Genomic DNA, 12,294 nt, shown 5'->3' with positions numbered 1-12,294 from the left:
AACCTACCATTGCCATCCTGATAGCCATCCCACAGAAGGATGATCTTGAGAAAGCTAGTGCAGTTCCCTTAGGGTCAGGAGAAGGAGTGAATACCCCAGATACTGAGAACACCACCCCAGAGGTAGAAAATAAGGAGGTGGACCCTGAATCAGAAGGTGAAGAGTCAGATCAGGATCAAGGGGATACCCAGGTACCAGTTGGGAGGCTTAGCCAAGTCAACGTGGACCTACATGGAAATGGAGAGGGCCAGCACCTCCCCAGGTTCCATAGCAGAATATTTCCAGGCAATAGAAGGGAGAGATCTCCTTCCAGGGAATCTCACCTTTCTAGTGCCTCAAGGGAATCTCAAAGGGGAATGACTTCCCCCCAGAGAAAAGAGCATAGGGCCAGGATGAGGGTTGTCAAACTCCAGATAGAGAGGGAGGAGGTAGCCTTGGCCCAAGCTAAACTTTCTTTAGCAAGGGAACAAAAACTGTGTGGGGAGATACCCACTGGTGGCAGCATTATTCCTAGAGAGAAAGACAGGTCCTATGATAATAGAAACCTGACAAAGATTGTGCCCCCCTACAAGGAAGGGGGTGACATCCACAAATGGATGACTGCTCTGGAGAGAGCCTGCATGGTACAGCAGGTTCCTCAAGAACAGTGGGCAGCAATCTTATGGTACTCCTTTTCTGAGAAAGGGAGAGACAAGCTCCTCACCGTTAGACCTGAGGATGCTAAAAACTACTCTGTCCTGAAGAGTGCTCTTATTGATGGGTTTGGCCTAACCACTGAGCAATACAGGTTGTTGTTCAGAGATACCCAAAAAGCTCAGACTCAGGACTGGACTGATTTTGTTGATTGTGCCACTAAGGCTCTGGAGGGTTGGCTGCAGGGAAGTAAAGTCTCAGACTATACAGGATTGTACAATCTTATAATGAGAGAGCAGATCCTTAATAACTGTCAGAACCAGCTGTTGCATCAATACCTTATTGACTCTGATCTGACCTCTCCCCAAGAATTGGGAAAGAAGGCAGACAAGTGGGTCAGAACAAGGGTTAAGCAGAAACCCCAGAACCATGGTGGTGATCAGAAGAAAGCAGACCAGAAGGGTGGGGATAAGAAAGAAAAAGAAAAAGACCAGAAGTCTTCTTCAGGCCCCCAAAATAATTCTAATAAGGAGGGTGGTTCCCAGAATGGAAACAAGAAGAAGAAGAATGATGGCCCAAAGACACCTTGGTGCAATTTCTGTAAATCTACCTCTCATTGGGGTAGTGAATGCACCAAGAAAAATCCAGTCCCTACCACTGCAGCCCCTAAGGCACCTGCACCCCCTAGTACAGTTAGCAGTGATGGTACACAACCAAAGGGTATAGTGGGGTTAACCCTGGGTACTGAGAAGGAGTCTGGCCTAGTCAGAATCCCTACTCAGGCAGTTCTGCCATATAATGTGGACATGTCAGTGTCCACTCCTATGAGTCCCAATACTTTGGGCAAATATAGACAGACACCTTTAATCAATGAGACACTGGCTTAGGCCTACAGGGACACATGTGCCAGTGTCACTATGGTGACACCTAACTTTGTGGATCCTGGACAAATCATACTAGGTGAGAACTGCCTAGTGACCAATGCTAGCATTGCCACTACTACACATAGTGTGGCTGCTGTTAAATTCTCCTGGGGAGGGGTAACTGGCCACAAGAAAGTTGTTGTAAGTGCAGACCTCCCAGTAGACTGTCTTTTGGGCAATGATCTAGAGAAATCATTATGGTCAGAAGTGGAGTACAGGACTCATGCTGAAATGCTAGGGATTTCAGCACATGTCCTTGCTGTAATCAGGTCCCAGGCCAAGAAGTGCCTACCTGAACCTGTGGTGGATCTTGAAACAATAGACCATCCACAACCCAAGAGAAGGAGCAAGAGGGTAAAGGCAGTGCCTTCCCACTTGCTCCAGGTTGAGGATCAGCCCTCTTAGGAGGATGATTCTGTGATCCAAGAGGAGACTGTCCTGGAAGAGCTTGAACCTGATCAGGTTGAGTTTCTGGGGACAGGGGTCCCTCAAGGGCAGACCTGGGGCAGGCTCAGTTGACTTGCCCTTCCCTTGAACCCCTCAGACAGCAAGCTGCTGCTGAGGCTGCTGGGAATGCCTAAGGTACCCATAGAGTGTATTGGGATGATGGGCTCCTTTATTCAGGGGCTAGAGACCCCAAGCCTGGTACCACCAGGAGGTTGGTTATACCTCTGCAATTTAGGGGCTTCCTTCTCACCTTGGCCCATGATATTCCCCTTGCAGGACACTTAGGCCAGAACAAGACTTGGGAAAGACTTGTCCCACACTTCCACTGGCCTCATATGTCAGAGAATACCAAGGAGGTTTGTTGCTCCTGTGAAACCTGCCAAGCCAGTTTCAAAGCAGGTGGAACCACAAAGGCCCCCTTATACCTCTACCTGTGATGGGGTGCCCTTTGAGAGAGTTGGGATTGACATTGTTGGACCAATGGATCCCCAAACAGCATCTGGACACAGATGTATCCTGGTGGTAGTGGATCATGCCACCAGGTACCCAGAGGCAATTCCACTGAGGACCACAACAGCACCTGTTGTGGCAAGGGCCCTACTTGGAGTGTTCTCCAGAGTGGGCTTTCCAAAGGAGGTCCTTTCAGACAGAGGTACCAACTTTATGTCTGGATACTTAAAGGCAATGTGGAAAGAGTGCGGAGTAAACTATAAGTTTACCACACCCTACCATCCACAGTGCAATGGGCTTGTTGAAAGGTTCAACAAGACCCTAAAGGGAATGATAAAAGGGTTACCTGAAAAGCGTAGGCGAATATGGGACATCTTTTTACCCTGCTTGCTCTTTGCTTACAGAGAGGTCCCACAAAAGGGGGTTGGCAACAGCCCTTTTGAACTTTTGTTTGGCCACCCTGTAAGGGGTCCATTGTGTCTTGTGAAGGAAGGATGGGAGTTACCTCTCAAAAAGCCTAAGCTTGATATTGTGGACTATGTACTTGGTCTCAGCTCCAGGATGGCTGAGTACATAGAGAGAGCATCCAAAAACCTGGAGGCCAGCCAAGAATTACAGAAAGCTTGGCATGACCATAAGGCTGTTCTGACTGAGTACCAGCCAGGGCAGAAGGTGTGGGTGTTGGAGCCAGTGGCCCCAGCAGCTCTCCAAGACAAATGGTCTGGACCCCACACCATACTTGAGAAAAAGGGAGAGGTCACCTACTTGGTGGACCTTGGCACCTCTAGGAGCCCCCACAGGGTGCTCCATGTAAACAGATTGAAACCATATGTGGACAGGGCAGACATGGGTTTACTCATGGCTACAGATGGGGAACAGGAGGAAGAGAGTGACCCTCTCCCAGACCTGCTTTCCCAACACCCTGATGATGGCTCAGTGGAAGGTGTAGCCTTGGCAGGCAGCCTCACTGACCAGCAGCAATGGGACTGCAGACAAGTGTTGCAGGCTCATAGACATATGTTTTCTCTTACACCCAGTCAAACTAACTGGTGCACCCATGAGGTGGACACTGGTGACAGCCTGCCTGTGAAGAATAAAATCTACAGGCAACCTGACCATGTCAGGGATTGTATAAAGGCTGAGGTGCAGAAAATGCTTGAACTTGGAGTGATTGAGCCATCAGAGAGCCCCTGGGCCAGCCCAGTAGTCCTTGTGCCAAAACCTCATACCAAAGATGGAAAGAGAGAAATGAGATTTTGTGTGGACTAAAGAGGTCTCAATGCTGTCACTAGGACAGATGCTCATCCCATTCCAAGGGCAGATGAGCTCATAGATAAGTTGGCTTCTGCCAAATTTCTGAGCACGTTTGATCTGACAGCTGGCTATTGGCAAATCAGGTTAGCTGAAGAGTCTAAAGCCAAAACAGCATTCTCTACCCCCAGTGGACATTATCAGTTTGTGGTGATGCCCTTTGGTTTGAAGAATGCACATGCCACCTTCCAAAGGTTGGAGAATCAAGTCAATGCTGGGTTGGATGACTTTTCTGCAGCATATCTAGATGATATTGCTGTTTTCAGCTCCACCTGGGAGGATCACCTGATCCACTTGAAGAAGGTTCTGGAGGCCCTACAAAAGGCAGGCCTGAGTATCAAGGCTACCAAGTGCCAGATAGGGCAGAGTAAGGTTGTGTACCTGGGCCACCTAGTAGGTGGGGGTCAGGTTCAACTATTGGAGAGCACGATACAGGCCATACAGGACTGGGCTCCTTCAACTGCCCAGACACAAGTCAGAGCCTTCTTGGGCCTGACTGGGTATTACAGGGAATTTGTAAAGAATTATGGATCCATTGTGACTCCATTAAATGATTTGACATCCAAGAAGATGCCCAAAAAGGTTCAGTGGACAGTTAGCTGTCAAAAGGCATTTGATGACCTGAAGAAGGCCATGTGCTCTGCACCTATCCTGAAGAGTCCTGACTACAACAAGGAGTTCATTGTCCAAACAGATGCTACTGAGTTGGGGGTGGGAGCTGTGTTTCCACAACTTAATGTAGATGGTCACGACCAGCCCATTGCTTTTATTAGCAGAAGGTTGACCCCAAGAGAGAAACGTTGGTCAGCCATTGAGAGGGAGGCCTTTGCTGTGGTTTGGGCCCTGAGGAAGTTGAGACCATACTTGTTTGGCACTCACTTCCTAATTCAGACAGACCATAAGCCCCTCTTGTGGCTTAATCAGATGAAGGGTGAAAATCCCAAACTGCTCAGGTGGTCCATTTCCCTACAGGGGATGGACTTTACAGTGGAGCACAGACCAGGGACTGACCATGGCAATGCAGATTTCTCTCCAGGTATTTCCACTTAGAACATGAAGACTTATCTGGTCAAGGTTAAGTTTAATGTCCCTGCGTTGGGGGGGGGGGGGGGGGGTTGTGTAGGAGAGTAGGGTCTGCTTTTCTATGGTCACCCCAATTTTTGCTTTTTTGCTTCACTGGTTTTCAACTTAATGTGGCTGCGGGCCTGCTAATCAGACCCACAGCCTGCTGTTCTCTCTCTAAATTCACATACATGTACTATAGGTACATCACCAATTTGGTACTGGACACCTTATCAGCCCCTGTACAATGCACTTTAGGTGCTTAGGGCATAGGTGCATCCAAGGCTTACCAGGGGCTGCAGCATATCTTTTGCCACCCCTGGCTGGTACTTAAATCAACACAACTGGCTGATTACTCAGCTGGGGCAAGGTGGTGTAATCACCCCTTCTTAGATATAGTATACCTATATCTAAACCTATATCTGGACACATATATACCTATCAGTCACTCCTATGGCAGGCCTTAACAATCCTGGAGGCAGAGTGCTTGGTTTTATGTGAGATGGTGCTCTAGCATAGACTGAGCCTGTCTGCAGCTGTCGGGACCAACTCCCTTAGCTGTTCCGGGATATTGCCATACCATATACTCTTAAGTGCATTATAATCCTCGCGGTTACTTGCTAACTTTGGTTTGGCTTTATCAAACCATGCCGTGTAAGGTGTCATACGCTTTGGAATACTACCCTCTCGCCAGTCCTGGTGACGGGGGTAGCATTCCACCCTTCTAGAGGGAGAAGACATGTTACTTTGCGAAAACGCGGTTAATCCTAACCAGAGCCTCAACATCACAAAATGGATGCTGCTGCCACAGACACAAGTCTGACTTCCTACTGCTGACCGAAACTTGGCAGGGGAGGCCTGGACAAAAGGTTTCCTGTCACAGGGATGTGCTACACCTCCCCAGACAGGAGATAGTGGATTGGGGCAGGGTGGGCTGAATGAAACTAGACACTGCCTGGGGCACACAAGGTGTCCCATGCATAATCCAGTCAAACCGGTTCTGGGGCACCCCAGCCCCAGTCCTGGCACGAAACTGGACAAAGGGAAAGGGGTGTTACCACCCCCTTCCGGGTCCCACCCATAGGAGGGACCTAGCAGGTAATCCAGCCCCCAGATTTGGAATAAAGGTGGGAGCAGTGCCAATACACATCAGATTATCCTGACTGAAACTTATAAAACAAAACTATGGACCCTTCGACATCCTACTCGATGTAGAAGACTGAAGAATCTCCCTCGTGGTCAAGGAGTGACCACCCTTTGCAAACAGGCACCATCCAGCGCCTCACCGTTTACTTTGTTGCAGTTCCCGCTGGAACTCGAGAAACAGAGATCAACAAGACTCAGCTTTCCTGCCTTCCAACAGCCCAATCCATAGTCCCAGCGAATCTGAGACCCATGGAGGTGACCTGAAGCGTGGGGCTGTCCATCTTGGAAAAACTATGAAGTGCTGACCGTGCAGCTCCCGAGGCTCTCTCGATGCTGTGCCTTAGGGTTTGAGAAGCCCCAGCCCCGAGCAGATTTTACACCAAAGCTCTTCCCTCCATACTCACCGAGTGCTGCGTGGGGCCCTTTTGCATTTTCCTGCTTGACACGTTGGTCCGGTCGCTTGCCCGTTGGCTAGCAGCCCCAGTACCAACAAACCTTTGAATTTGCTCTTCTAGTCTGGTTGTTCCAGACTGGCCCTCGCTCCCCTGAAAAGGAGCACCCACTCTGACCTTGCTGGTCCGAGTAGGAATCCATCTTCAAATCCTGCATGGGTTGCCCTTGCCAAGGCTTGTTAACTCTGATCCGGAAGCCGACACTACCGACAGCGAGACCCTTTGTGGGACAGCTTGTGATACACTCCTGGACATCCTCGGTGCCCTAGAGTCCACGTGGCAGCGGAGACAAGCTTCTCAACAACCACCTGATTGCGCCCGACATTGCCTGGTTCCTTCCTGGTTCCACCCTGGTCACTGCTGAGTGACCCAGACTCTGTCCCCTCTGCTTTCAGGTACTCTACATCTTTGACCCACCCTTGGATCACACCGGACTCTTCTCTTCTGGCCGCCTGCAGCATCTTCATCTCCAGGCTCCATAGATCTACACGACGAAACCCGACACACTTTGGCACCTATGCACCCGCTTCCTGTGGGTGAGGTAACTCATGAACGCCGGTGCTCCTGTAGTGGTTTACACCTCTAGTGTCTAAGTCTAAAGTTTGGTAATTCTAGTCCAGTCGAAAGACTCCTAAAACTGTAACTCGATAACTTTTACGCACCATTGACTTTGCAATGGTGCATGCGTGTGCTTTTAGCACTGCACCCGATTCCGCGGGCCTCTCCCGACTTCATCACTGCTAGTCCCGTGTAGCCCCAGCGATTCCCAAGGCCCTAGGCCTTACCACTGATCGAATAGTGACACTTATACCACTTTTTTGATATATGGTTTGAGTGGCCACCGGCCTCATCCATAATTGTGCAACTTTCATATGTTATATTGTGCTTTTGTTTAAATGCTTGTGCTTCTATACTCACAAAGAGTACAGGGGATTATTCTGAGAATAAATACATATATTTTTATAATATATAACTTGTGTGGTGTCCTTTCATTTGATATTACAGGATTGCATATGGTAAAACAGCTGGCTTCACATGCCCTCTTGAGTTTAGCCTGAAGGCTGCTTAGTCCATCCTACCCCTAGGATAGCTTGTCTTTTTTAGGTTGACCTACAACCACCACCATAAGGGATTGTTTGGACTGATACAAGGTGCCCACAGAATTGTGGACATCATACATCAGGCCGACTTCTCACAGAGATAGAGAGTAAAAAAGAAACCACAGGGTGCACTATTCAACAGGCCAGGTAAAAACCGCATATTCAGGGTTTTCCTGATGAAATAGTAGAATTGCATGTTGAAAGCTGTGAGCAGGGAGGATGCAAGGCAGGGTGTGGACACTTCAGGTGGGGGGACCTTAGGAGAGCTCAGGGGCAGTTCTATGACCTCAGTTAAGATTAACAGGTCCCCCAGTGGGCACCACCTCACTACTTTGGAGCAGCACTGGTGGCATGGTGCCACCGACTGGTGAGGGGCAGAGAGGATGAAGGCTGAAGGGACACCCCAAGAATACTGGTGAAAAAGCTAAATATCTGGAGAGATGGGCAGGGGAACTGAAGTGCCAAGTGGATCAGAACAGCATATGGAGGGGGCAGGTGTTTGTGGAGGTGCACAGGACGGATCAAGCGCCTGGTTTTGGGGAAAGCGCCTGGATCACAGAAGGTCACCATTCAGTTATTGGACTGTGTGGTGGATAAGGAAGATTGCGCTAAGAAACTGGGGGGCCCCTTTGTTGTTCAAAAGTTTAGAAGCAGGTGCTGGAGTCAGGACAGCACAGGTTGGAGTAGAGTTAGTTCACAGTGCCATTGACTCAGAGAGCCACCCTGCTGGGGAGCTAGCGTGGCTTTTGAGATAAAGCTGGTGCAAGGGTGGGCTAGGCAGTGAAATAGGTGTTGGAGTCAGGAGAGCACAGTTTGGAGCAGCGGTAGCCCACAGTGCCATTAGCACAGCGAGCCCCCCTCAGAGCAGCCCGGGTGGCTTCCAGGATGAAGCTGGAGCAAGGTGGGCTGGCAAGGAAGTAGGACAGACAGAAGGAACACTCCAGGGGGGCATGTCTGATGGAAATGAGAGAACTCAGAGCAAGTGAACTGACATAGCAGAAAAGTTAGGAGGGGGAGGAGTGCATTGGTAAGGAGTTAGGAGGCAGCCCTGGGCTGGAAGCGGGTGCTGGATTATGTGGAGTTGGGTACAATTCCACGGATAGAGGGGTTTAGAGCCTCATGGGTGATTGAATATATTAAGGGGAGGGGAGGGTTGTAAAGGTTAAAATGTTGTTTGTGTAGCTAAACCGACCGATGTTAGACTTTATCGTATAAGCAAAAGGTTTCTTTTGTCGGTCCTCCCCCAAAGTAAATCTGAAGGCCAGGGTTTTCTTCAAAGAAATCAGAGGACATTGTTGGGCTTGGAGTCTCATTCTGCTTTTACGCCATTACGAACCACTTTCATTTCACTGCACGATGCATTAGTTTAGATAATCCCCAGACTAATGCCCTCCCCCATGGAAATCAAATGGTACTTTCAGGGCCTCCTCCAACATATAGCTTCCATGAGCCTCCAAAGCACACAGCCAAAGTGACCTCATTTGCAGAACTTGGTTGAGTAATGTTCATGCTTCTGGACTATTATTTTCCAGAGTGCCTTTGCTGAAGGACTGGCCTGGAGAGAAGAGCTTCCATCCTGAGGTGGCACGTTTGCATCCGTTTCACAAAATGAGCATGGTGTGCCTAATAAAGATATGTGCACTGCCACCCTGAAGGTCAAGCACAGAGTGTTGCGCTACATAAGAAAGTATAATTTTTTTAATAAAATGATTTGACGAGCCACGCTATAAGAAAGGGGCTATTGTTCCAGCTCAAACATGGCATGCCAGTGTGCTTGAAAAAGTTTGGTGAGCGGCACATAATAAAAAAAAATTTGTGCTGCTGCTATTCTTAAAGGTGAAGAAGGCGTGGCGCGTTACTTTGCTCAGAGACCTGCCATGAAGTCAAGCACAGCGTGCCGCGCTGCATAAAAAAAATATTTGAAAAAAGGTTTTGGGCGAGCTGCGCAATAAGAAAGGCTCACAGCCGCTATTGTTCCAGCTCAAACTGGCATACTATTCTGCTTCATAAAGTTTGGCAATCCGCGCATAAGCAAACTAAAAAAAGGCACAGCCACCATTGTTAAATGTGAAGCGAGCGTGACCCGCTGCTTTGCTCGGATAAAGTAATTAGTAAAATAGTGCTCGCAAACTGTAAATAACAGATTCTGAGTAACAACACATGTAACAGGGGCAGTCCTTATGGGAGGGTACAACAGGAGAAAAGGTGGCAGTAAGGCGGGACTAGTAAAGAGATTAGCCAAAGAAAGATATGCATGTGGAAAAGACAGTCAAAGGAGCCAATTAAAAACATGGGCGGAACATGGGCGGGGCTTAAAGTTCATATCCTGAATGCAGCAAGTCTTGAGGAAACAGCGCAACGCTGCCTAGGCAAGACCTAAAAACATAGATACTGCACATTTATATTACATCTCCTCATACAAAAATATAGCCAAGGTTACAATTTTGTTTGTGGAAATACTTGCACTTTCGAGCACTCATTGATAGTTCCAGATTCCCATGAGTATTCTTTGTGAATTAAAAAAAAATCTAAAAGCTTCTTCAGATTAGGAGTCACCCTTCTCAGTGCAAGTTTCTGAAAGTTTTTACAAACTTTTGTGAATTGTGGGATCATACTTTCTTATCTTCTTAAAGCCCACATTAGGAGTCGCCCATTAATATCCCAGTTATTTCTCTCCCTTGGGCTTATCATTACCAGGTCCTGGTAATCTCAGAAGATAGAAAATTAAACAGATTATGATTTTTTGGGGAGTAACATGCTGAAATTGGATAATGGGATGTTCCTTGGTGCGCCACCCACCGACTTCACCTGCTTGCAGCGGAAGAAGTATGAGGGTGGAATACCAGTCACCAGTGGTGCTCCCACTTAACTCATAATACCGATGGCTCTGGAAACTCTTGTTACTGAAGCCATCACAAATAATGGGCCCCTTATCATGAGGGCATTAGTATTAACACTACACAAAAAAAGTATGCACAAAGGTACAACCTGGGATACAAGAAAAATAAAATGTGTAGAATATGTACTCAAACAATCAGCAACAGTCAAGGTAACCAGACGCATTTTATTTAACTTTGTTTTTATTTTAAAATGTCTTTATTTGTGGCAAGTATAGACCTGGGCTTATGTGTATACATTTCAATTTCCCAGTACATAGGGCCTCATTAGGATCGCGGACAGACTTGCGTCCGTCGGCGACCCCAGAGCAGGAGGTGCAATTAGGATGTGACCACCACCCTGGCGGTCACATCCTCTATTTTTAACATTGCGGCGGGTGCGGCTTCAAGCTGCACCCGCGGCAATGTTAAAAATGCAGGTGTTGCATTTGTATGCAGAAAGAGGCAGGCACCGCGCGGTGCCTGCCGCTTTCCGCATACAAATGCAGGGGGGTACCATAGGTACCCCCCATGTGCACCCCCCACCCCCCCTTCACCTAGGGGGCCCACAACGGGCCCCCGCAGTGAAGTTACACATGCTTTTCCACGGCGGAAAACCCGCTGCGGAAAAGCATCTGAAACAGGCCATCCTAATATGGCGGACGGTGTCTGACAGACACGTCACCATATTAGAGCTTTTCCACTGCGGTTGTAAGCCAGCCGCGGCGGAAAAGCTGCGGACGGAAACCAGGACCCACCAGCCATCCTAATGTGGCGGTGGGTCTTTGGTGGATCCGCTGCGGATTTTCCGCATCCTCCGGGCCGGCGGTGGCTTCCGCCGGCCCAGAGGATGCTGAAAATCCGCAATCCTAATAACCCCCATAGTTCGCAGTATGCAAGTGTCAATGCCATTGGTGTCCACAATGTTGAACCGCATTATGTGTCAGCTGTAACATTTTTCTCTTTTTATGTTGTTTATTATTTGTTACACAGAGCCATAATTTGTCAAAACCCATGTCTTAAACAGCTGAAAGTGTTTGACATAATAATAATAATCTCCACCTAGTCAAAACAAAAAACGACGGAAAATTAATATCTTAACTCTCAACAAACAGATGAGAGGTGCCCAGTTGAAGCTACTGTACCAATTGTCGACAACAACTGAGGTGCTCCCAGCGTATGAGCCACACTCCCAAAGAGGCAGCTAGTCAAAGCATGTATTCCCCTGGGGCACCCTGGCTCGGCAGCCCCTTAGGTTAGGGCCACAGGGGTGTGAATCAGTCTGACTCTCAGCTGTCTAGGGTTAGCACATTCCATGCAGAAAAGGTAGGGTCGTCATGAGTCTGCATCTTCAGCAGTTAGGGGTCATATTCTTGGAAGCATGCAAAAGAAATCTGCAAGCGGTCTTCTCTGTATCCCCCTGTACTCCCCAGTCCATAATTCAGTGCTGTTTCCAATTTAATTTTTCCAATTTAATTTGCCACATATTTTGGGGGCGGGCGTGAGGTGAATTCCCGTAGTGGGAAATGGCCTTGGGAGTGATCCCCAACGCCAGAGCTAGGAACGTATTCCTAACATTTTCCTCATGTTTCCGTGTATGTAACCCCAAAAGACAGATTTCTACCATGTGGAGTTGGCAAATGAGCGTGGGCTCCAAGTCTCTTGTGACTTGCAACCAGAAGTGGTTTACTATTGGACAGCTGCATACCATGTGAAAGCAGTCAATGCCGTTCAGGGCACATCTGGGACAGCTCAGCTCAGTGGTATGTAGCATGGCATTCAATCTAAGGAGTGTGAGGCATGTACAGTGCAAGTAGTTGAATTGGGTGTACTTAAACATGGTGTTGGGTGTGTGTAGATGTATGTGTACTCCAGTATCTGGTCCCACTCCTTT

The 12,294-nt window shown here is 48.3% G+C and overlaps 1 pseudogene; it reads left to right on the top strand.

Moving 5' to 3' along the window:
* Positions 1–356: 356 nt before the first annotated feature.
* Positions 357–2,288, top strand: LOC147727718 (uncharacterized; annotated as a pseudogene).
* Positions 2,289–12,294: the final 10,006 nt, after the last annotated feature.

This window comes from Lissotriton vulgaris, chromosome 3_1, assembly GCF_964263255.1.
Source record: "Lissotriton vulgaris chromosome 3_1, aLisVul1.2, whole genome shotgun sequence".
In the NCBI taxonomy this organism is placed as follows: Eukaryota; Metazoa; Chordata; class Amphibia; order Caudata; family Salamandridae; genus Lissotriton; species Lissotriton vulgaris.
The sequence above is the reverse complement of the archived record's forward strand: the minus strand, read 5'-3'. Positions and strand labels throughout refer to the sequence as shown.